The 24,660-nt window shown below is 40.7% G+C and overlaps 1 long non-coding RNA gene across 1 annotated transcript; it reads right to left on the reverse strand.

The window, feature by feature from the left end:
* Positions 1-981: 981 nt before the first annotated feature.
* Positions 982-22,128, reverse strand: LOC117513804. The gene is made up of 4 exons (XR_004561721.1): positions 22,118-22,128; positions 16,419-16,423; positions 1,461-1,471; positions 982-1,123 (listed from the first exon to the last, which is right to left on the reverse strand). It is a non-coding gene; the product is annotated as an uncharacterized LOC117513804 (long non-coding RNA).
* Positions 22,129-24,660: the final 2,532 nt, after the last annotated feature.

Genomic DNA, 24,660 nt, shown 5'->3' on the forward strand with positions numbered 1-24,660 from the left:
CTCCCTGAGGTGAAGCAAGAACCAGTAAGGTGAAATTTTGTATTTTGCATTTCATTTTTATTGTCTGATTTTTTTTTTTTTTTTTTTTTTTTTGTAGTTCTGTTTCCTTGTGTACATAAGAAAGGTGTTCATCGTTCATCAAGTTCATCGTAGCTTACAAAATAGTTGGTTCTTATGTGTTTGATAACCCACATTAATTCATACTTTTGCCCACATTTATTTTATATGTATTTGTTAATACTGATACTGTAGGTTTAACTACACTATTATACTTTATACAATAATTACCGTTTTTTGTTTATCACGTTAGCTTGCTGGGTACGGTTTGCTTATTCACAGCTGATTTACGAGCTCTGATTTCGTAGCTCTTCTACCATAACTATCTTATTTTTACCATTTACAATTCTATTTTACATGGTGTAGATTCTGTGTTCCTCTAAAGACATCAACATATAGAACCTAGGTTCTTAAGTTTCCATTTGATAGCATAATGATTATACTTTTTATTTTCCTATAGTATGCTAACAGAGTTACTTTAGATAGATACCAGTACACTCACACACTCACACCTTCTGCTTCTACAGCTTAGCCTACTAACTATATTTGATTTCACTACTAGTCTACATACTAATTACCTATACTACAATCTGCTCCTGTGATGTCTTATCTTTCTTATTTCTTACTATTTATTATATTGTATATACCTTTTTCTTGAGCTGCTTAGGTGGGTAGGGAGAGTTCCCATGGGATAAAAAAAGCATTTTAACCTACCATCCCTGGTTCTCAAGATCAGGCACCTAAGTGGCTCTACTCTACTCTTTTCTACTCTCCTATTTTACTCTTCCTTTTTAGATATTTAGATATACCTTTGTATACCGGCATAGTTCCACCTTAGAATTGGAATATAATATATAAGATATACCTTACTGAATTTTCATGCATCATGAATCCAGGTATATAAAGCACATGTGAGTGTTCATTCATTCATTAATTTTCTACACCCACTTACTCCAGTCAAGGGTCATGGGGGTGCTGGAGCCTATTCCAGGAGTCATAGGGTGAGAGGCAGGGCACACTCTGGACACATAAGGATAAACAAACACATTCACACTAACACATAGACCTAGTGTCAATTTAAAGTCACCATTTCAACTAATGTGCATTTCTCTGGAAGTGGGAGGAAGCCAGAGCACCCAGGGGGAACCCATCCATTAACACTGACACAATCCATCCAGCTCTAACTGTGTACTGGCCTCAGCTGGCCAAGTAACATGTAGTGGACCAGCATCCCATCCAGTGACAGTCTTAGATGAAGGGGTAAGCACCGGTCTCAGGGCCTATATAGGACTTACCTCTACTTCTTCTTGGGAAGATACAAAGTAGATAATATAACTGAGGATATTAACATGCACGATTTAACAAATCTATTTGGCAAAGGCCCAACAGAACCCCCAAATCACAACTATGGAAACTGATGGAGCTGGAAACACAAGACAGCTGCTTCATGCTATGAAATCCAGAGATAGGACCTGGTACCAATAGACCTCAGGGCCTATATAGGACTTACCTGTATATAGGGCACCCATGGGTGCTCAAACAAATGCAGTTCTATTCTGTATTGAGACAATGTGGACACTGAGCGTGAAAACCACAACACAAGCAATAACACTTGCATTGCGTTGTGTGTTCTGTCATCTGCAGAGGAATGGTCTATTTGAAGAGTTTCAGTCAGGTTTCAGAATTCATCATAGTACAGAAACAGCATTAGTGAAGGTTACAAATGATCTTCTTATGGCCTCAGACAGTGGACTCATCTCTGTGCTCGTCCTGTTAGACCTCAGTGCAGCTTTTGATACTGTTGACCATAAAATTTTATTACAGAGATTAGAGCATGCCATAGGTATTAAAGGCACTGCGCTGCGGTGGTTTTGTTGTGTGTTGGGGGGGTTTGGCTGGACAAGGTTGGGTTGTTTTGTGTTTATTTTCCTTCCCAGGTGATTTGGGGCTGTTCTCTGAGGAAAATGTGCTGCAGAAGAGTCTCTCTCCTCTGTTACGATGATTGGCTGCACCTGTTGCATTCTCGTGCGGCTCTCTATCAGGACAATCCACAACACCTGTGATGTTCACGTGCAGATCTGAGGACTTCCAGCTGGTACCAATGTAGTGATGAAGAACTACATTTAAACCAGCAGTGAGTTGGATAAGATTGCGGGAGAACACGACCTTGTGATGACCGTGTGGGGACGCTGAGGGCCGTTTCAGAGTCTGACATCGCGCCTGTGAAGAAGGACGAGGGTGAGAGGCAAACGTTGTCAGCACACGACAAAGGTGAATATTCTGAAAAGTTTATCCGTGAATGTAAATTGGCGTTTATACGCAGCTATAAGTAATTATTGGTGAAAATTGTTTGGCGTGCTCCTCATGGCAGTGGTGTGCGGATTAATGATCCTCCACTAGCTGTGAGCAGCAGCCTCTTTGAACTAAGTTTGAAACCAGACCTAAACGTGTAGCTGATAAGTTTGCCTCTAAACAATATTTTGTAGTAATAAGTGTTGAATAATCTCAGCTCTGTTCCTCCTTCGCAGAGTACAGTCTGGGAAAGTCACCTGGGGGGTGTTGGCGGAACTCCTGAGTCCTGAACGTTCGGACTCCGACTGTTGAGATGCTGAGAGAGCGCGCCGCCTTTTCACCTCACCAGAACTTAAATTATTTAGTATTTCATGTATAGCACAAAGGGAGAAAAATAAATGTTTTCTTTTTGGAACTGCTTCTGATTATTTCATGCTGGGTTCAGTCAGATACTGGACCGCTCCTCAATCTGGGTCTTATCCATAACAGGTTTGAATCATATTTATCTAATAGCTTACAATTTGTTCATGTAAATGGGGAGTCTTCTTCATGGACTAACGTTAATTATGGAGTTCCACAAGGTTCTGTGCTAGGACCGATTTTATTCAGTTTATACATGCTTCCCTTAGGCAGTATTATTAGAAAGCATTGCTTAAATTTTCATTGTTCTGCAGATGATACCCATCTTTATCTATCCATGAAGCCAGAGGACACACACCAGTTAGTTAAACTGCAGGAATGTCTTTCAGACATAAAGACATGGATGACCTCTAATTTCCTGCTTTTAAATTCAGATAAAACTGAAGCTATTGTACTTGGCCCCACAAATCTTAGAAACATGGTGTCTAACCAGATCCTTACTCTGGATGGCATTACCCTGACATTTAGTAATACTGTGAGAAATCTTGGAGTCATTTTTGATCAGGATATGTCCTTCAATGCGCATATTAAGCAAATATGTAGGACTGCTTTTTTGCATTTGCGCAATATCTCTAAAATTAGAAAGGTCTTGTCTCAGAGTGATGCTGAAAAGCTAATTCATGCATTTATTTCCTCTAGGCTGGACTACTGTAATTCAATCAATCAATCAATTTTATTTATATAGCGCCAAATCACAACAAACAGTTGCCCCAAGGCGCTTTATATTGTAAGGCAAGGCCATACAATAATTACGGAAAAACCCCAACGGTCAAAACGACCCCCTGTGAGCAAGCACTTGGCGACAGTGGGAAGGAAAAACTCCCTTTTAACAGGAAGAAACCTCCAGCAGAACCAGGCTCAGGGAGGGGCAGTCTTCTGCTGGGACTGGTTGGGGCTGAGGGAGAGAACCAGGAAAAAGACATGCTGTGGAGGGGAGCAGAGATCAATCACTAATGATTAAATGCAGAGTGGTGCATACAGAGCAAAAAGAGAAAGAAACACTCAGTGCATCATGGGAAACCCCCAGCAGTCTACGTCTATAGCAGCATAACTAAGGGATGGTTCAGGGTCACCTGATCCAGCCCTAACTATAAGCTTTAGCAAAAAGGAAAGTTTTAAGCCTAATCTTAAAAGTAGAGAGGGTGTCTGTCTCCCTGATCCGAATTGGGAGCTGGTTCCACAGGAGAGGAGCCTGAAAGCTGAAGGCTCTGCCTCCCATTCTACTCTTACAAACCCTAGGAACTACAAGTAAGCCTGCAGTCTGAGAGCTCTATTGGGGCGATATGGTACTATGAGGTCCCTAAGATAAGATGGGACCTGATTATTCAAAACCTTATAAGTAAGAAGAAGAATTTTAAATTCTATTCTAGAATTAACAGGAAGCCAATGAAGAGAGGTCAATATGGGTGAGATATGCTCTCTCCTTCTAGTCCCCGTCAGTACTCTAGCTGCAGCATTTTGAATTAACTGAAGGCTTTTCAGGGAACTTTTAGGACAACCTGATAATAATGAATTACAATAGTCCAGCCTAGAGGAAATAAATGCATGAATTAGTTTTTCAGCATCACTCTGAGACAAGACCTTTCTAATTTTGGAGATATTGCGTAAATGCAAAAAAGCAGTGCTACATATTTGTTTAATATGCGCTTTGAATGACATATCCTGATCAAAAATGACTCCAAGATTTCTCACAGTATTACTAGAGGTCAGGGTAATGCCATCCAGAGTAAGGATCTGGTTAGACACCATGTTTCTAAGATTTGTGGGGCCAAGTACAATAACTTCAGTTTTATCTGAGTTTAAAAGCAGGAAATTAGAGGTCATCCATGTCTTTATGTCTGTAAGACAATCCGGCAGTTTAGCTAATTGGTGTGTGTCCTCTGGCTTCATGGATAGATAAAGCTGGGTATCATCTGCGTAACAATGAAAATTTAAGCAATGCCGTCTAATAATACTGCCTAAGGGAAGCATGTATAAAGTGAATAAAATTGATCCTAGCACAGAACCTTGTGGAACTCCATAATTAACCTCAGTCTGTGAAGAAGATTCCCCATTTACATGAACAAATTGTAATCTATTAGATAAATATGATTCAAACCACCACAGCGCAGTGCCTTTAATACCTATGGCATGCTCTAATCTCTGTAATGAAATTTTATGGTCAACAGTATCAAAAGCAGCACTGAGGTCTAACAGAACAAGCACAGAGATGAGTTCACTGTCTGAGGCCATAAGAAGATCATTTGTTACCTTCACTAATGTTGTTTCTGTACTATGATGAATTCTAAAACCTGACTGAAACTCTTCAAATAGACCATTCCTCTGCAGATGATCATTTAGCTGTTTTACAACTACCCTTTCAAGAATTTTGAGACAAAAGGAAGGTTGGAGATTGGCCTATAATTAGCTAAGATAGCTGGGTCAAGTGATGGCTTTTTAAGTAATGGTTTAATTACTGCCACCTTAAAAGCCTGTGGTACATAGCCAACTAATAAAGATAGATTGATCATATTTAAGATCGAAGCATTAAATAATGGTAGGGCTTCCTTGAGCAGCCTGGTAGGAATGGGGTCTAATAGACATGTTGATGATTTGGATGAAGTAACTAATGAAAATAACTCAGACAGAACAATCTGAGAGAAAGAGTCTAACCAAATACCGGCATCACTGAAAGCAGCCAAAGATAACGATATGTCTTTGGGATGGTTATGAGTAATTTTTTCTCTAATAGTTAAAATTTTATTAGCAAAGAAAGTCACGAAGTCATTACTAGTTAAAGTTAAAGGAATACTCGGCTCAATAGAGCTCTGACTCTTTGTCAGCCTGGCTACAGTGCTGAAAAGAAACCTGGGGTTGTTCTTATTTTCTTCAATTAGTGATGAGTAGTAGGATGTCCTAGCTTTACGGAGGGCTTTTTTATAGAGCAACAGACTCTTTTTCCAGGCTAAGTGAAGATCTTCTAAATTAGTGAGACGCCATTTCCTCTCCAACTTACGGGTTATCTGCTTTAAGCTGCGAGTTTGTGAGTTATACCACGGAGTCAGGCACTTCTGATTTAAAGCTCTCTTTTTCAGAGGAGCTACAGCATCCAAAGTTGTCTTCAATGAGGATGTAAAACTACTGACGAGATACTCTATCTCACTTACAGAGTTTAGGTAGCTACTCTGCACTGTGTTGGTATATGGCATTAGAGAACATAAAGAAGGAATCATATCCTTAAACCTAGTTACAGCGCTTTCTGAAAGACTTCTACTGTAATGAAACTTATTCCCCACTGCTGGGTAGTCCATCAGAGTAAATGTAAATGTTATTAAGAAATGATCAGACAGAAGGGAGTTTTCAGGGAATACTGTTAAGTCTTCAATTTCCACACCATAAGTCAGAACAAGATCTAAGATATGATTAAAGTGGTGGGTGGACTCATTTACATTTTGAGCAAAGCCAATTGAGTCTAATAATAGATTAAATGCAGTGTTGAGGCTGTCATTCTCAGCATCTGTGTGGATGTTAAAATCGCCCACTATAATTATCTTATCTGAGCTAAGCACTAAGTCAGACAAAAGGTCTGAAAATTCACAGAGAAACTCACAGTAACGACCAAGTGGACGATAGACAATAACAAATAAAACTGGTTTTTGGGACTTCCAATTTGGATGGACAAGACTAAGAGTCAAGCTTTCAAATGAATTAAAGCTCTGTCTGGGTTTTTGATTAATTAATAAGCTGGAATGGAAGATTGCTGCTAATCCTCCGCCTCGGCCTGTGCTACGAGCATTCTGGCAGTTAGTGTGACTCGGGGGTGTTGACTCAATTAAACTAACATATTCATCCTGCTGTAACCAGGTTTCTGTAAGGCAGAATAAATCAATATGTTGATCAATTATTATATCATTTACTAACAGGGACTTAGAAGAGAGAGACCTAATGTTTAATAGACCACATTTATCTGTTTTAGTCTGTGGTGCAGTTGAAGGTGCTATATTATTTTTTCTTTTTGAATTTTTATGCTTAAATAGATTTTTGCTGGTTATTGGTAGTCTGGGAGCAGGCACCGTCTCTACGGGGATGGGGTAATAAGGGGATGGCAGGGGAAGAGAAGCTGCAGAGAGGTGTGTAAGACTACAACTCTGCTTCCTGGTCCCAACCCTGGATAGTCACGGTTTGGAGGATTTAAGAAAATTAGCCAGATTTCTAGAAATGAGAGCTGCTCCATCTAAAGTGGGATGGATGCCGTCTCTCCTAACAAGACCAGGTTTTCCCCAGAAGCTTTGCCAATTATCTATGAAGCCCACCTCATTTTTTGGACACCACTCAGACAGCCAGCAATTCAAGGAGAACATGCGGCTAAACATGTCACTCCCGGTATGATTGGGGAGGGGCCCAGAGAAAACTACAGAGTCCGACATTGTTTTTACAAAGTTACACACCGATTCAATGTTAATTTTAGTGACCTCCGATTGGCGTAACCGGGTGTCATTACTGCCGACGTGAATTACAATCTTACCAAATTTACGCTTAGCCTTAGCCAGCAGTTTCAAATTTCCTTCAATGTCGCCTGCTCTGGCCCCCGGAAGACAATTGTCTATGGTTGCTGGTGTCGCTAACTTCACATTTCTCAAAACAGAGTCGCCAATAACCAGAGTTTGATCCTCGGTGGGTGTGTCGCCGAGTGGGGAAAAACGGTTAGAAATGTGAACGGGTTGGCGGTGTACACGGGGCTTCTGTTTAGGGCTACGCGTCCTCCTCACAGTCACCCAGTCGACCTGCTTTCCCGGCTGCTCGGGATCTGCCAGAGGGAAACTAACGGTGGCTAAGCTACCTTGGTCCGCACCGACTACAGGGGCCTAGCTAGCTGTAGAATTTTCCACGGTGCGGAGCCGAGTCTCCAATTCGCCCAGCCTGGCCTCCAAAGCTACGAATAAGCTACACTTATTACAACTACCATTACTGCTAAAGGAGGCCGAGGAATAACTAAACATTTCACACCCAGAGCAGAAATGTGCGGGAGAGACAGGAGAAGCCGCCATGCTAAACCGGCTAAGAGCTAGTAGCTGCGCTAAGCTAGCGGATTCCTAAAAACACACAAAGTGAATAATGTGTAAATAATTTAGAGGTGATTCAGCAGAGGGAGTGCTTTAGTTAAGGCACGTGAAGATTACACTGTGAAACAAATCGTTATCTAGGTAACTAGATCAACCTAACTGCGCAGATTAAACAGCTAACAGATACAGCAAAACACCGCTGTGCTCCGGAACAGGAAGTGATACAATACCGCAGTGAGAGCCAACCACCAGTCGAGGCAAGTGTGTAATTCATTATTATCAGGTTGTCCTAAAAGTTCCCTGAAAAGCCTTCAGTTAATTCAAAATACTGCAGCTAGAGTACTGACAGGGACTAGAAGGAGAGAGCATATTTCACCCATATTGGCTTCTCTTCATTGGCTCCCTGTTAATTCCAGAATAGAATTTAAAATTCTTCTTCTTACTTATAAGGTTTTGAATAATCAGGTTTCATCTTATCTTAGGGACCTCATAGTACCATATCACCCCAATAGAGCACTTCGCTCTCAGACTGCAGGCTTACTTGTAGTTCCTAGTGTTTTTAAGAGTAGAATGGGAGGCAGAGCCTTCAGCTTTCAGGCTCCTCTCCTGTGGAACCAGCTCCCAATTCGGATTAGGGAGACAGACACCCTGTCTACTTTTAAGATTAAGCTTAAAACTTTTCTTTTTGCTAAAGCTTATAGTTAGGGCTGGATCAGGTGACCCTGAACCATCCCTTAGTTATGCTGCTATAGAATTAGACTGCTGGGGGGTTCCCATGATGCACTGAGTGTTTCTTTTTATTCACCTCTTTTTGCACTATATGCACCACTCTGCATTTAGTCATTAGTGATTGATCTCTGCTCCCCTCCACAGCATGTCTTTTTCCTGGTTCTCTCCCTCAGCCCCAACCAGTCCCAACAGAAGACTGCCCTCCCTGAGCCTGGTTCTGCTGGAGGTTTCTTCCTGTTAAAAGGGAGTTTTTCCTTCCCACTGTCGCCAAGTGCTTGCTCACAGGGGGTAGTTTTGACCATTGGGGTTTTTACGTAATTATTGTATGGCCTTGCCTTACAATATAAAGCACCTTGGGGCAACTGTTTGTTGTGATTTGGCGCTATATAAATAAAATTGATTTGAATTGATTTGTGTTCCTTTGCAGTAGGTAGAAGACAGTGACTACATTTACATGCAGCCAATAACCCTTTCATAACCCTTTCATAACCAGAATATTAGCAATAACCCGGTTGGGCACGGCCATGTAAACACCCGCTAAAAATCAAATCTGCTCATATTCTGTTTTTTAAAACCTGAATATGACCCTGGATTACTCCTTTTCTAACCTGAATATCAGGCATCGGGATATTCCCATAGAAATCAACATTATTTTGTGTTCTGCGCATGTCCTATCCACAAGGAATCTTGGTCTTTTGAGTACGGCAACTACTTGTATGCGGTGCGCGCAACCCACCAGACAACACAGAAGCAGAGGTAAACAAGCATGGGGAAATCCAGACGCGGCAGCACAGCACCACACTTTTGGAGCGAGGAGGAAACCGCGTACTTCATTAGTATTGTGAAAGACATGAATATAATGTCTTTTATTGACAGTAGAAAGTACCGAGATAGCGACATTTACAAAAAGGTCACCGAAAAGTTACTCGAAGCAGGATTTGCATGAACGCCAGACCAAATCAAGCACCGGTGGAAGACGTGCGTCGCTGTTTAGATCGGGATATTCCAAATGATACCAATGACCATGTATACAGGATTAACTCTGTCTGCTTAAGCATGTAAACAGGTTATTCCTAATGATTCAGAAACTGGAATATTGACCTTATCCCGAATATTAACAGCATGTAAATGTAGCCAGTGTTGGAGTCATACTGAGACATGAGCTCAGGTTAGGATTACAGAATCAGAGTACAGGTTCTCTAAATCATTTGTGGGATGGAAATAATGAACAATGCCTGCACTTTCTTTTTTTTTCCATTTGTGACTATCTCAAGCTTGAGATAAGAGTGAATTGATTTAGTTTACATAATGAGACATACGCTAGATGCTCCCACGCGAACACTGTCCACAGTGAGATCCTGCTGCCTCCCCTGAGAAGCACAATGAGAGTGACATCAGTTATTCTCACCAGCTCATGCACGCAGACACCCACAATCCCATCACAAAAGCCCGTAAGTCAGTAGCTAAGCCTTTTTCTCACACATAATGTTGAATCCAACAATATCCTTATTTTTCCATCTTGACAGAGTAACACAGCAGTAGCCCCCAATTCCATTTTCTCTACTTCCCCTGCTGTCCCCATCTCTGGCTCATTCCCACTTTGCTTCTCATCCATGTTTTATCTTTAATCTCAGTATTCGCACGGTCCTGCCGCCCCATAAACTGCCTTAATGTCTCGCCTTACGCCTTACTCCAAATCCAAGCATGTTAACACTCGCCTTTGTTGAGTTTGCTCTCTATCGCTCTTTCTCTGCCGATTAGTCTTTCAAAAATTTGCACTCACCAAAGACAGTGGACATGCACGCGGATAGAAAAACGTGTGTGTGTGTTTGTGTGTGGATGGCAACATAAGGCAATTAAACAAAAGGTGTCACAGAAAGCACAACACAGAGCTGAAATGTATTATTTTTTAAAGATGAAATCATTTGGGCTGCTGCTTTCATAATGCTGACAAAGTTGCGGGAAAAGAACTTGATGGGCAGAAACGGAAGTGGTTCTGTTGAAAACTGCCAAATGTGATTGTCACAACTGTAGTACCAATAATTATTCAGAGCGATGCATTAAACATTTTAATATACACAACATTTCACTGTTTGATGCAATGGAGGCAGATATATTTTGGTGAAGTGTTGATGAAATGAAACATTCAACATGATATATCTGAAAGGCTAATTCTACAGCTGAGATGGGAGTACAGTGACTGACGACAGCCCAAGGTTTGAAATACCGATTCTAATAGACACTTATCAAACCCTTACAGAGTATTTTAGTTTGTTGCCACTTCTTGGTTTCTTGGAGGAGCATTTGTTGTGAAAATCAACTGAAAAGTGAACATGAGAGAGTGGTATATCTGTGTATACAGTGTCCTCCAAAGGTATTGACAAGGCCAATTCAGTTCTTTTTGCTATACACTGAAGACGTGTTGGAGATCAAAAGATGAATATGAAAAGACAGTTTAGAATGTCGGCTTTTATTTAGTGATACTGATGTGTTAATACCCCGTCACACATAGCCAGAATCATGAAGAATGACATCAGAATGATGAATCGGTGCACATCAGAAAAGTGTCGGGTTTCAGTTCCAAAACGTTTTGACGGCAATCTGCAAGAGTCGACAAAGTTAGTCAAAATTGGCCGGCGACCCCGAGTGTGATGCACATATTCAAAACCATCCGGGCGCAATCAGGATGGGACACCTATCTGACGGTGGACTGAGCACCATCTGAGTGCAATTTACATATTCTGAAGTGGCATAAGCAGGACCTGAAACAATTTCAACACATGTATGAGGGAACCCCGAGATGGATCGAGCATGGCAAAGCCTGGTGGCATGATCTGCATATGCCACTTTTCCACTTATAATGTCCACCTCCACTGCCCCCCCCCCCCCCCCCCGCCCCCCCAGAGTGCAAAGGAACCAGTGACTGTTGATATGTATGTAGCATATGTAGCGTATGTAGCAATAAATCCCATGTGATAATCCAACCAGAAATCACAATGTAGAGTTTTGTTGTGGCGGGGGGGGGGGGAAATTAAAGTTTGCTGGAAAGGCTGTATCTGACGAATAATGGGAAAGCTCACTGCACACTTTTAAACAAAGGTGTCCTTTGACTCTCAGCAAAGGTTTGCTGTGAGTACGCGCACATGCATGTGCATGCACACACAGTGAAGTTTAGCTGCGAGTAAAATTCAGCAGCAAAAGCTGTCCAGTGATAGCTGAGCACATGCGCGCACGTGCGCCATGCGTGCCCACATGCGCACACGTAGAGTCTTATTATGAAAACACTCACACACACATGCTGAGTGATCATTTCCTCATGTCAGCACTTCTATGCACACACATGCACGTGAGGTCAGTGAGCCTGGGAAAAAAGAGGATGAGCGAAGGAGTGATTGAATGGGAGTGGGTGACAACACTGATACACACATATGAGTCCGGTCCATACGTTGGTTCCTCTTTGATGTCCAGTACGGGTCCTGTGCAAAGGGAGTGACAGAGCACTGCCTCCTACTCCAACCCATGTTTGCTATCCAGACGTTTCGAAATTGGGCAGTCTTCAGCGCCATTTATGGTCATCTGACAGCAGTCTGTGTCATCTAAATACACTTTGGATGCAATCTGACAGGTGTGGACGAGGCAGTCTGTCTGCATTCTGACCTCTTTTCTTCCTGACTGCATCTGGATTATGACCATTTTTGCTGTGTTGGCCTGCTTCCTGCATATTCCTGCTATGTGTGACAGGGGCTTAAATAACTTGACCCTGAGCTGACAGAAGTCTTTAAAATTAAATTTGGAATTCGATTTGGATGCACCACATTAGATTTTTGCTGATACTCAATATTCAGATTTTATTACATCCTTGGCAGACGTAATACAATCATTGGTACTTATTTTGTATTTATATATGTGTCTGTCTGTCAGCAGGATTACATCAAAACTACTGCAGGAACTTTGACAAAATTTTCACCACAGATAGATATTAGGTCATGAAAGACCTCATTACAAGTTGGAGGTGATCCAGATTCTGGATCAAGTTTTACTTTATATCAACTTTGAAAGATTACTGTTTGCAGGATTATGTCAAAACTACTGCACGGATTTTGATGACATTTTCACATCAGATACATATTAGGCCATGAAAGACTCCATTAACTTTTGGAGATGATCTGGATCACCTCCTGCACTCTGCAGTCCCCATAGTCTGGATCATAAATCAGGTTTTAGGATTTTTAGGTAACACTCTAAAGTGGGCTGACAAAAAATGGATTTTGTCCATTTTATACATATAGCAGATATCAATTCTAACAAAATTTGCTGGTCTACCTGAATCCATTATATTTTTACTGTATAAGTCACATCTATCCATTCCCAAGACTGCAGTGGCATCTTTTGTTGGTTAGATTAAACCACTGAATGAGGGAAATTAGCATTCATAGTCATGTTTAAAACAGACCCTCGTTTCAGTCTGCATCAACAACAGCAACAACACCAACAAATACTATTAAACAATAAATAATTTCTTCTTACTATATAGAAATGGTGGGCCTCAATTTCATTTCAACTGAAAAAAAAACATGCCCCGTAGAGGTGGCACATCAACTAAACTTATCAATGTGAGTTTTTGTAGCATTGTTGAGCACGGCTAAACTGTGCGTGACCATCTTCATCACGCAGTGTTTTTTAATTACAGTATTTAATTAGGATTCATCCAATTAGACATATTGTTTAAGTGTCTTGGCTTTTTGTTGCTTCAGTGAAATATGCCCTGGCAACATGAAGTCACTGTCCCTGGTTACTAGTGAGGGAGCAGCAATTAGTATTAATTTTCCTTCATTTCATTTCATTGCAGAGGTACTCATAAAGAGCTGCTCTTGCAAGGGCAGCAAAAAGACAAGAGGAGAATCATCAAACAACAAAGCAATGAACACACAGAGAGAGAGAGAGAGAGAGAGAGAGAGAGAGAGAGAGAGTGCAACAGCAAAAATATGAGCAAAGTGAAAACAAAGAAATCAAGTGTTGGAAAAGGAGAAAAACAAGACAGAGACATTAGAAATGAGGAGCATGAGGGACACAAAGATGGTGGAAGAGGTCACACTTGGTTCTCATTGTCTGTTGAAGACAATCCTGGCTCACACAGTACGTGTGATGGTGTAATGTGTGAGCATCTTTGTGCGTGCCTGCATACTGACAGCTCTGTTCTCACTACACAGGGACATAAGCATGAAGTTAGACGTCCATAAGGGGAAGGGTGAGAAAGCATGACGCCAGCTGGCAAAGAAAGGAACAATATGGTGTTGGACATCAAAGAGCAGCCAAGGAGATATTTGCAATGATCAGATCTAGGCTGTGATTTGGAGGAAATTGCATCTGTTTCTAAATTGCCAAAATGTAAAACATACAAGTGCAATCCAAAGACAACAGATGACTGAACACAAAGAGACTGATATGTTGTTGGAGTGCCTACATTTCCATCATTAAAACATCTGTAGAATATCTGTTTGGCATAGTAATCATTCACAGTCAGCACATAGTATATAGGACATATAAATAATATCTGAGGTAGACATCAAGAGCCCTCTCTTGATAATCTATGGCACATGGTCTAAAGTGTGCCCAGCACTGGTGGCTGGGGGGGGGGGGTCCTCCTGTCAGCTCTGATGCAGGGACCTCAACACCAGAGAGTGCTGTGGTGCTTAGGGGTGTTTCCGGGTGTTGCCTCTATGGATTGTCCCCACCCTGGTGGGGTATTGGCCTGCTTTCTCTTGAGATTTTGAGGTCTGTCTGTTACTGGAAACAGGAGTCTCAAGTCCACAGGACATGCTTGCTCCTGTGTGTTTGTGTGTGTGTGTGTGTGGGGGGGGGGGGGGGGGGGAATTGGATGCACCTTTTTGTGACACAACTGGTGTGCAGTCACCCTGGTCAATTTTTGCCTTCTGGTGGCCTTGTGTATTGGTCATATCACTGTACATGTCCTCTACAGCAGAGGCAGTGGTGATGGCAATGAATACAAGCACGTATATCAGCAGTGCTTCTTTGCAGCTTGTTTTTATGTTATGTTTTATGTGGTGTCACTTAAATGACATGCATTCTGGGGCATCCTAAAAAATTGTGGGAACCTCAAGATGTTACTAGCCATCACAAACAGACAATGGTGGGCACAGCTAACCAAAAAGTTAGCTTTGATAACCATTAATCTGATAACTGAGAAGTTATCTTTTATGGTACTAAACCAATAAACTGCTAAAAAATGTATCTTTATTACAGATAACAGATAACCGATAACATTTAGGCTTAATCTCAATTCTACCCCTCGGCCCTTCCCCTCCGTTTTGCACGGGCGCGAGAGACAGAGGGGTGTCTCAGTTCTCTTTTTGGAGCAAGGCGGAAGGGAAGGCGGAGGGCTACAAACCCCTCCGTTTGGAGTGGATTGGAGGGGTAGGAGGAGCTTACTGCTGTCTCCAAAGAAACAAACATGGTGCCACAAGAGCTGCACAAATGTAAGTGGCTTTCATTACAAATGACACTGTTTAGAAAGTTATAACTTGCCAAAAAACTTTACAGTCAATTGCATATGACAGCAACGTGTATGCTGCTGGATGCATGTTGTGTATATTGTTATTCTGAAGAATATTGTAACTTCGCTCGTGCGCTGAGGTGTTATAATGCATATACACACGAACGCTACGATAAGACACTTTTATATCTCACAATGGAGAAAATCATGATAAAGGATAAGCACGTTAATTTGTATGTTCATAAATCTTTGGATAATCTCAATCCCTGCTGTTGGATTTCAAAATCTGTAACACGTGTGTATTTTGTAAACAAACAGGGAGCCCTGAGCAGGCAGAAAATGAGAGGTTTCATCAGAGGGAATAAGTTGGAAAATATATACACACACACATGTATATGTGTAACACATAACCTGACGTCCTAACGGACTGCTATTATTTGTCAAGGAAATTTCTAAAGGAAATAGGGCTGGATGCAGAAAATGGGAGAATTTGAAAAAGAAAAGTATAAGGTTAACAGAACTAGATGCAGCCCATAACATACATACAGGTGCTGGTCATATAATTAGAAAATCATGAAAAAGTTTATTTATTTCAATAATTCCATTAAAAAAGTGAAACTTGTATAATGTATACATTCATTGCACACAGACTGATATATTTCGTGTTTATTTATTTTAATTACTAATGAATGAATGAATGAATTAATTAATTAATTACTAAGCAATTATCAAATTAGCAAAAGCAAAATCAATTAATGATTAATCAAACAATATTAATTATTATTATTGATTAATTATTAGTAGTATTATTAGCATTAATTAATTACTAATTCATTAATTAATTATTAGTGCTATTCATTATTATTATAAATTACAAATTAATTACATTATTTAACATGACATGATTGCGATGCGTTGAAGAAATCTGCGACTTCTATTTCTTTGCATTTACACAGAAAGGCGAGAAAATAAAAAGAGCAAACAGGCTACTGCAACAAGTTGCATTTCAGTTGCCATGTTAACAAACAGTGGAGACGGCAGTTTGACACGGGCAGTTTTTTTTTTCTCCCCGTAAGGCGGTGGGGTGTCTCAATTCATAGGGCTAGAGGCATACCCCTTCGCCTTACCCCTTGTTTTAAAGGGGTAGGCGTAGGGGTAGGGGTAGGGCCAAGGGGAAGGGGAAGGGGTACAAAAGAGAATTGAGATTGGGGGTTAGTATTGATTCGGATGCTGCCACGTCAGATTACACTGTCAGCTTCTGATAAACCAGTTTCACTTTCACTTTTCGCTACTGGGAAAATTCAAGGATCACAAACACATAAGAATGCACGAAAAATGAATGGGTAAAAAGTAAAACCCCAAACACTTTCTGTGTAGGCTCTCAGTTGTCCAGGTGGTTTCCATAGTAGAGAAGCGTGAATCTTCGACTCGCGTCAAGCAACCCAATCCAGTCGAAGATTCAAGCTTCTCTACAACAACCCCAAACACTGTCATCATTTTTCAAAACCAGTAAAACACAGCATTAGAAGTCACAGTTTATCTCAGTATTATATTATATACATTATATTTACAAACTAAAAAGCTGCTGATTTTTCCACACGCTTTTAACCCTGCTGCTTAAAAACTAAAATACATCCATTAATGCATGAGTGACAGAGTAAAATACACGTAGTAAATACAAATTCTTACCTGTTAGTTTCATTGGGAATCATCTGAAGAAATAATCCACATAAAGCATCCTTTTTTTGTTTCAAAACTGTCTAAACGGTGAAGAGGTCCCCCTGTACACAGCTGAGCCATGACGGCTCCTCTCTTCCACCAAGTCTTTGTGATTAAATTATACCATCAGCAGCCACAAAAAAAATAAAATAAAATAATGATAAAATTAGTCCATTTTGTTTTTATGTTGAGCGGACAATAGCACTAACTTTAACATCCCAAATGAACCTGAATCCACAATGCTCCCTGCATCCCTGCATAGTTGTCACAGCTAAGGGCCAATCACGTTTTGCACTTGATGACACACAACAGAAGGAATAAAACGTTTGATTTTAGGGTTTACAAATGTTTTTGACCGTTAAAAAAAAAGTTATCAGACTGAAAGTTATCGGAACTAAATTTATTGGAAGATAATTGGTCCAATGATGGTTTTAAAACTAACTAAAACTAAAAATCTGAAAAGCTAATCTGCTAGCAAAAACATTAGCTTCGATAATTATGTTATCGGATTAGCTGAACTATGCCCACAACTGCAACCAGCTTAGGTACAGGTACTTTTTAATTAATACTGGCATCCATCAGGGATGAGTTATGGTGCCAACATTCTTGGTATTGGATAGGGTTGTGGAAACCAGTGGCTTAGGTGTATATGTTGGCAAGGAAAGGTTTAATGTCCTTGACTTCCTGAAAGATGCTGTGATCTTTACGAAGTCAATGCAGGTCTTCAACAACTGAGGGATGAATCAGAGTGTCTGGGTTTGTGATTGTCCTGATACTAAGATCTAGGCTTTTATTGTCATCCTGGACTTAGCTATATGTATGTGGTGAAAGTGCTAAACATGGAGAGACATTTGTTTATCTCAACAGTGGCATTAATGTCTCTGAGTGTTTTCCCTTTGAGACTGAGAAACACCAGGGAAGAGCTTATGACATCATGAGGTTGCAAACAGACCAGTGACCTAAAGTGACAATGCTATGGACAATGCTGTGACCCTTGTGGAATCTGTGGGTACCCTGATTGCAGCACTTGAGAAGTTGAGTGAAATCAGTGTCCAGTTTTGCAGTTATCCTGGATCAAGAATAAGATCCAGGCTTTCAATGACTTCCTGGACTCAGTCATCAGATGTGTATCTGCATGTGGTGAAAGTGTTGAACTTCTGGAGATATTCACTTATCTCAGCATTCATTTCTTTTGTTCGTCAGAATTTGAGATCAAGATAGAATGGAATGGGAAGAGGTTATGGAGCAATGAGGTTTGTGGTCAGAAGTGTTTGGTGATGATGGTACTGTATCTTTGCAGGGAAATGAAGGTCCAAGTCTTTAGGGTTCTGGTGCTACCTGTTTTACTGTGTGGTTATGAGACTTGGGGGCTAAACAGTGATTTCAAACAGCAACTGAATGTCTTTGGCACTCAGTATCTTTGGAGGATCCTTGGATGCTGCTGGAATAACCTTGCATCATACAAAAAGTTGCGTAGGGGCACTCGGGTGAGGGAACACCAGTTATGACATTTTCCCATGTGGTGTGTTTCTCTGAAGGTGATCCAGCAGACAGGAAGACCCCAACAGCTGGAGAAAGCCAAGGATATGTATATATACATATATTTCACCTGGTTGTAGCAGGTAAATGGTTACTCTAGAGAAGTGGGGATCAACTGGGTTCAGAACCCAAGGCAGTTTGAGTAAACTTTCATCCTACAAGTGCACAGGTTCAGTGACCTATATGAAAAAAAAAATTCTTATAGCCTTAAAATTAAGATAAATTATAGAAAAGGACATTTATTTCATAGCCAGTGTCAGAGATGTAAGACAGAGACAGTGTCGGCAGCAGCATGTGGATTGATTAATTAAAGATCTTTATCGTTTATTCCACTGATAGACACAGAAAAATGAGACTGTGCTCCCAAAAGAGGAGGCGACTGGATAAAGTGAGTGTGAGAGATGAGGGAAGCAGAGAGGTAAACCAATAGATTAATGGAGAGGGGGGGAAACTGAGTGATTGCTATTCAAGAGGGGTTGATAGATAAAAAGATAGTTTGGAATGAAGAAATGTGATAGTGATGAGGAGAAGAAGAGGTAGAGAGTAGGAAATGAGTCAAGATCTAAGCATGATGGATTAAAATGAAAGAATAAAGGTCTGAAGAGTGGAGGGGGGACAAGAGGAAGAGATATTGAAGTGGTATTTTTACTTCTTTCACATGATGGAGTGACAAAAGGTGGGAGGTGTAGAGAAGAAACTGTAATTAATGGAGGACAGAGGGAAAGAGGAGGTGGGCTGAGGGCTTGTGTCACTAAAAAAAGAATGAGTTCTCACCATCTGACAGTGAGTTTTAAGGCAAGCTGTAAGTGCAAAAACAATAACACCTTTTTCCAGTTATTAAAAATATTCTGCATGCATGAGCATGAAACAAGTGAACACCAAATTATCCTCCTTTGATGCCATTTTGTTGTCATTCTGCATGTCGCAGGGGACGATGATGTCCTTAGACCTGGCGTGCCCAACCAGTCTGTAGTGGGCTGAGTTCCAGTCGATCGCATGAAAAAAACAATCTCACTGGAGTCATCGAGAGGATTTAGTGATGCTATAATGGAGTGATGTAGAAGGTGGCCGTAATGGACCAATAAGGATACCGGCTGCCGTTAAACGCCATAGAAGAAGAAGAGCGAGGGGATGCTACAATAACATAACATAGCTAAGCTTAAAAAAGTCAAAAACATATCATTGTGGGTGTGGGAGGAGGATTATTTTTTGGAAAACCCATTTGTCTTATCTGCAATGAAAATGTGGCTTTACCGAAGAAAGGCAGCTTGGAGCGACATTTCAAAATGAGCCACAAGAGCTACGATGCAAACCTCCCAACTAAACTCTGCGCTCCCAAAAAGACCAGGAAGCAAGATCAGCTAGCAGCACAACAGTCTACAAGTATAAATATGGAAGACGTGATGGATGTGCCTAACACAACTGCATGTTCTGTTTGGGCCAGGAGTCTGCAGAGGCTATTATTCCATGTGCAGCTGGAGGAAACAGGTGCAGATCACACAGATCTGGTGCTGCACACAGAGGGAAATTTCTGCAAAGGTTTTCTAAATTGTCGCCCGAAATTAAAGAATTTCTGACATGTTCAAACCATGCTGAGTATGCACAGCTAGAACACAGTAAGTGGCTCTGGATTTAGCCTTTCTTACTGATCTGAGTGACAAGCTCAGTAACTTGAATCTAGAGTTGGTGGGCAAGGATAAACACATCAACATGATCAGCTCTGTGAACACGTTTTAAAGCAAGTTACACCTACTATCAAGCAGGTTGCAGTGTGACCTGCAGAACCTTCCACGCATATAGTAGTGTTCAGAATAATAGTGGTGCTATGTGACTAAAAAGATTAATCCAGGTATTGAGTATATTTCTTATTGTTATATGGGAAACAAGGTACCAGTAGATTCAGTAGATTCTCACAAATCCAACAAGACCAAGCATTCATGATATGCACACTCTTAAGGCTATGAAATTGGGCTATTAGTAAAAAAAAGTAGAAAAGGGGGTGTTCACAATAATAGTAGCATCTGCTGTTGATGCTACAAACTCAAAACTATTATGTTCAAACTGCTTTTTTAGCAATCCTGTGAATCACTAAACTAGTATTTAGTTGTATAACCACAGTTTTTCATGATTTCTTCACATCTGCGAGGCATTCATTCTGTTGGTTTGGAACCAAGATTTTGCTCATTTACTAGTGTGCTTGGGGTCACTGTCTTGTTGAAACACCCATTTCAAGGGCATGTCCTCTTCAGCATAAGGCAACATGACCTCTTCAAGTATTTTGACATATCCAAACTGATCCATGATACCTGGTATGCGATATATAGGCCCAACACCATAGTAGGAGAAAGATGCCCATATCATGATGCTTACACCACCATGCTTCACTGTCTTCACTGTGAACTGTGGCTTGAATTCTTAGTTTGGGGGTTGTCTCATAAACTGTCTGCGGCCCTTGGACCCAAAAAGAACAATTTTACTCTCATCAGTCCACAAAATATTCCTCCAATTCTCTTTAGGCCAGTTGATATGTTCTTTGGCAAATTGTAACCTCTTCTGCACATGTCTTTTATTTAACAGAGGGACTTTGCGGGGGATTCTTGCAAATAAATTAGCTTCACATAGGCGTCTTCTAACTGTCACAGCACTTACAGGTAACTCCAGACTGCCTTTGATCATCCTGGAGCTGAACAATGGGTGAGCCTTTGCCATTCTGGTTATTCTTCTATCCATTTTGATGGTTGTTTTCCATTTTCTTCCATGCGTCTCTGGTTTTTTTTGTCCATTTTAAAGCATTGGAGATCATTGTAGATGAACAGCCTATAATTTTTTGCACCTGCGTATAGGTTTTCCCCTCTCCAATCAACTTTTTAATCAGACTACGCTGTTCTTCTGAACAATGACTTGAACGTTCCATTTTCCTCAGGCTTTCAAAGAGAAAAGCATGTTCAACAGGTGCTGGCTTCATCCTTAAATAGGGGACACCTGATTCACACCTGTTTGTTCCACAAAATTGACGAACTCACTGACTGAATGCCACACTAGTGTCATTGTGAACACCCCCTTTTCTACTTTTTTTTACTAATAGCCCAATTTCATAGCCTTAAGAGTGTGCATATCATGAATGCTTGGTCTTGTTGGATTTGTGAGAATCTCTTGAATCTACTGGTACCTTGTTTCCCATGTAACAATAAGAAATATACTCAAAACCTGGATTAATCTTTTTAGTCACATAGCACTACTATTATTCTGAACATTACTGTAGACACAGAACTTAAGCATCAGGGCAAAGACTGTGCAGTGCTTGAGAGTGCACATTATGATGATCAAGTGCAGAGCATCTTGTCAGAACTTGACATGCGCTATACTGACTTTGCATCCATTGAGTTTGTTGTCAATTTTCTCTGTTTTCCATTTGGGGAAAATATGTGGATTGCATAACATCCAAAGTGGCATCACTCTTCAATCTAGATAGCTGTGCTATTGAGAATGAGATCCTCACACTGAAACGTGACATTGAGCTCAAATCCAGAGTAACACCTAGCATGAATATCCAGTTCTGGAATCTAATACAGAAAGAGAAGTACCCCAACCTCAGACAAACTGCACAGTATTTGACTGCACTTTTTGGATCAGCATATTTGTGAGTCTGCCTTTTCACACATGAATATCATCACGTCAACATACAGATCCATCATGACTGACCACCTTGCGGCCTGCTTACCATTGGCACTCAGCTCCTACTGTCTGAACTCTGAGAGACTAGTTTCCTCCTCTCAGTTCCAGAAGTCCCACTAAGGGAGAGAACAACATTTCCAACTTATATTAGGCATTGTAAAATTTGGGTTGTTTGTTGTTGTGTTGTTGCAGGCCAGTCCTACGCCTGCTTGTGCTCATTCTTTGCACCACACACATTTACTTCAGTCATGCATTATTATTGTTAAAACGCTGTGCCAGAAATGTGTGCTATTATAATGGTGCACAATAAAATGTGGCTATGCTATGGCTTTCAATGTGGCTTGGTCGATCTCGATACACTGTCATCTTTTAAAGTATATCTCGGTTCAAAAAAGGTTGGGCACCCCTGCCTTACACAGTCAGCTAAGACACCACATCATTACTACAATTACCTCCTTCAATACCATCTGGTATTAGCGCACTCATTTGTTTTGTAATGTCTGAAGCATTAAACAACAACAACAACAAAAAATAATAATGTGGGATTAATTATACCCCTTGCAAACCAGTTTGAGGTGGTATATACAACCCCTGGCAATAATTATGGAATCACCAGCCTCGGAGGATGTTCATTCAGTTGTTTAATTTTGTAGAAAAAAAGCAGATCACAGACATGACACAAAACTAAAGTCATTTCAAATGGCAACTTTCTGGCTTTAAGAAACACTATAAGAAATCAAGAAAAAAAAATTGTGGCAGTCAGTAACGGTTACTTTTTTAGACCAAGCAGAGGGAAAAAAAATATGGAATCACTCAATTCTGAGGAATAAATTATGGAATCACCCTGTAAATTTTCATCCCCAAAACTAACACCTACATCAAATCAGATCTGCTCGTTAGTCTGCATCTAAAAAGGAGTGATCACACCTCGGAGAGCTGTTGCACCAAATGGACTGACATGAATCATGGCTCCAACACGAGAGATGTCAATTGAAACAAAGGAGAGGATTATCAAACTCTTAAAAGAGGGTAAATCATCACGCAATGTTGCAAAAGATGTTGGTTGTTCACAGTCAGCTGTGTCTAAACTCTGGACCAAATACAAACAACATGGGAAGGTTGTTAAAGGCAAACATACTGGTAGACCAAGGAAGACATCAAAGCGTCAAGACAGAAAACTTAAAGCAATATGTCTCAAAAATCCAAAATGCACAACAAAACAAATGAGGAATGAATGGGAGGAAACTGGAGTCTATGACCGAACTGTAAGAAACCGCCTAAAGGAAATGGGATTTACATACAGAAAAGCCAAACGAAAGCCATCCTTAACACCTAAACAGAAAAAAACAAGGTTACAATGGGCTAAGGAAAAGCAATCGTGGACTGTGGATGACTGGATGAAAGTCATATTCAGTGATGAATCTCGAATCTACATTGGGAAAGGTGATGATGCTGGAATTTTTGTTTGGTGCCGTTCCAATGAGATTTATAAAGATGACTGCCTGAAGAGAACATGTAAATTTCCACAGTCATTGATGATATGGGGCTGCATGTCAGGTAAAGGCACTGGGGAGATGGCTGTCATTACATCATCAATAAATGCACAAGTTTACGTTGATATTTTGGACACTTTTCTTATCCCATCAATTGAAAGGATGTTTGGGGATGATGAAATCATTTCTCAAGATGATAATGCATCTTGCCGTAGAGCAAAAACTGTGAAAACATTCCTTGCAAAAAGACACATAGGGTCAATGTCATGGCCTGCAAATAGTCCGGATCTTAATCCAATTGAAAATCTTTGGTGGAAGTTGAAGAAAATGGTCCATGACAAGGCTCCAACCTGCAAAGCTGATCTGGCAACAGCAATCAGAGAAAGTTGGAGCCAGATTGATGAAGAGTACTGTTTGTCACTCATTAAGTCCATGCCTCAGAGACTGCAAGCTGTTATAAAAGCCAGAGGTGGTGCAACAAAATACTAGTGATGTGTTGGAGCGTTCTTTTGTTTTTCATGGAGGTCAATGGCAATGGAGGTCAATAAACTGAGTTTGACAGTCAAGGTGTATGTAAACTTTAAGACCGCCACTCCAGCTATGTAGAATGTCTTCATTGCCAGTGCACAACGGCAAGAATTCTGATTGATTTGGAGAATTTCTGTCTTGATTTAACTCTTTTTTATTTCCTCACTAAAATGCAGGTATGTACATGATAGGAATATGTAGCTGTGCACGTTCCCGTGCTCTCCGTCCCGCTAATGTGCTTGTTAATGAATGACTTGGTGAGATGGTCCAGAGGCACTACAGAATGCTTGGTATGCAGGTCAACACTGCTTGACCCAGGTGGGCTGCTCGGCTGAATAACTGCAGGTTGAATGAGAAAAGTCATAAAAAAGTAAATGGCAGGCAGAGGGAGAGTTTTTGATTCTCAGACCGAAGCCGCTCTCGTCCTGTATTCCCCGTTTACTTTCAAGCACACAAGTGTGACTCACTCCCACTTCTGATATAAATAATGAAAGTTTTTTTTATTTATTTTATCCATCCTATGCAGGGGTGGTGGACAGGTGGTTAGTGCGCTTGGTTTCAGTACAAAAGACTGCTGGTTCAAACCCCACCCCTACCACATTTTTCCATGTAATTTGGAGTTGTGTCAGGAAGGGCATCTGGTGCACCAAAT

The sequence above is a fragment of the Thalassophryne amazonica genome, chromosome 7 (assembly GCF_902500255.1).
Source record: "Thalassophryne amazonica chromosome 7, fThaAma1.1, whole genome shotgun sequence".
Classification (NCBI taxonomy): domain Eukaryota; kingdom Metazoa; phylum Chordata; class Actinopteri; order Batrachoidiformes; family Batrachoididae; genus Thalassophryne; species Thalassophryne amazonica.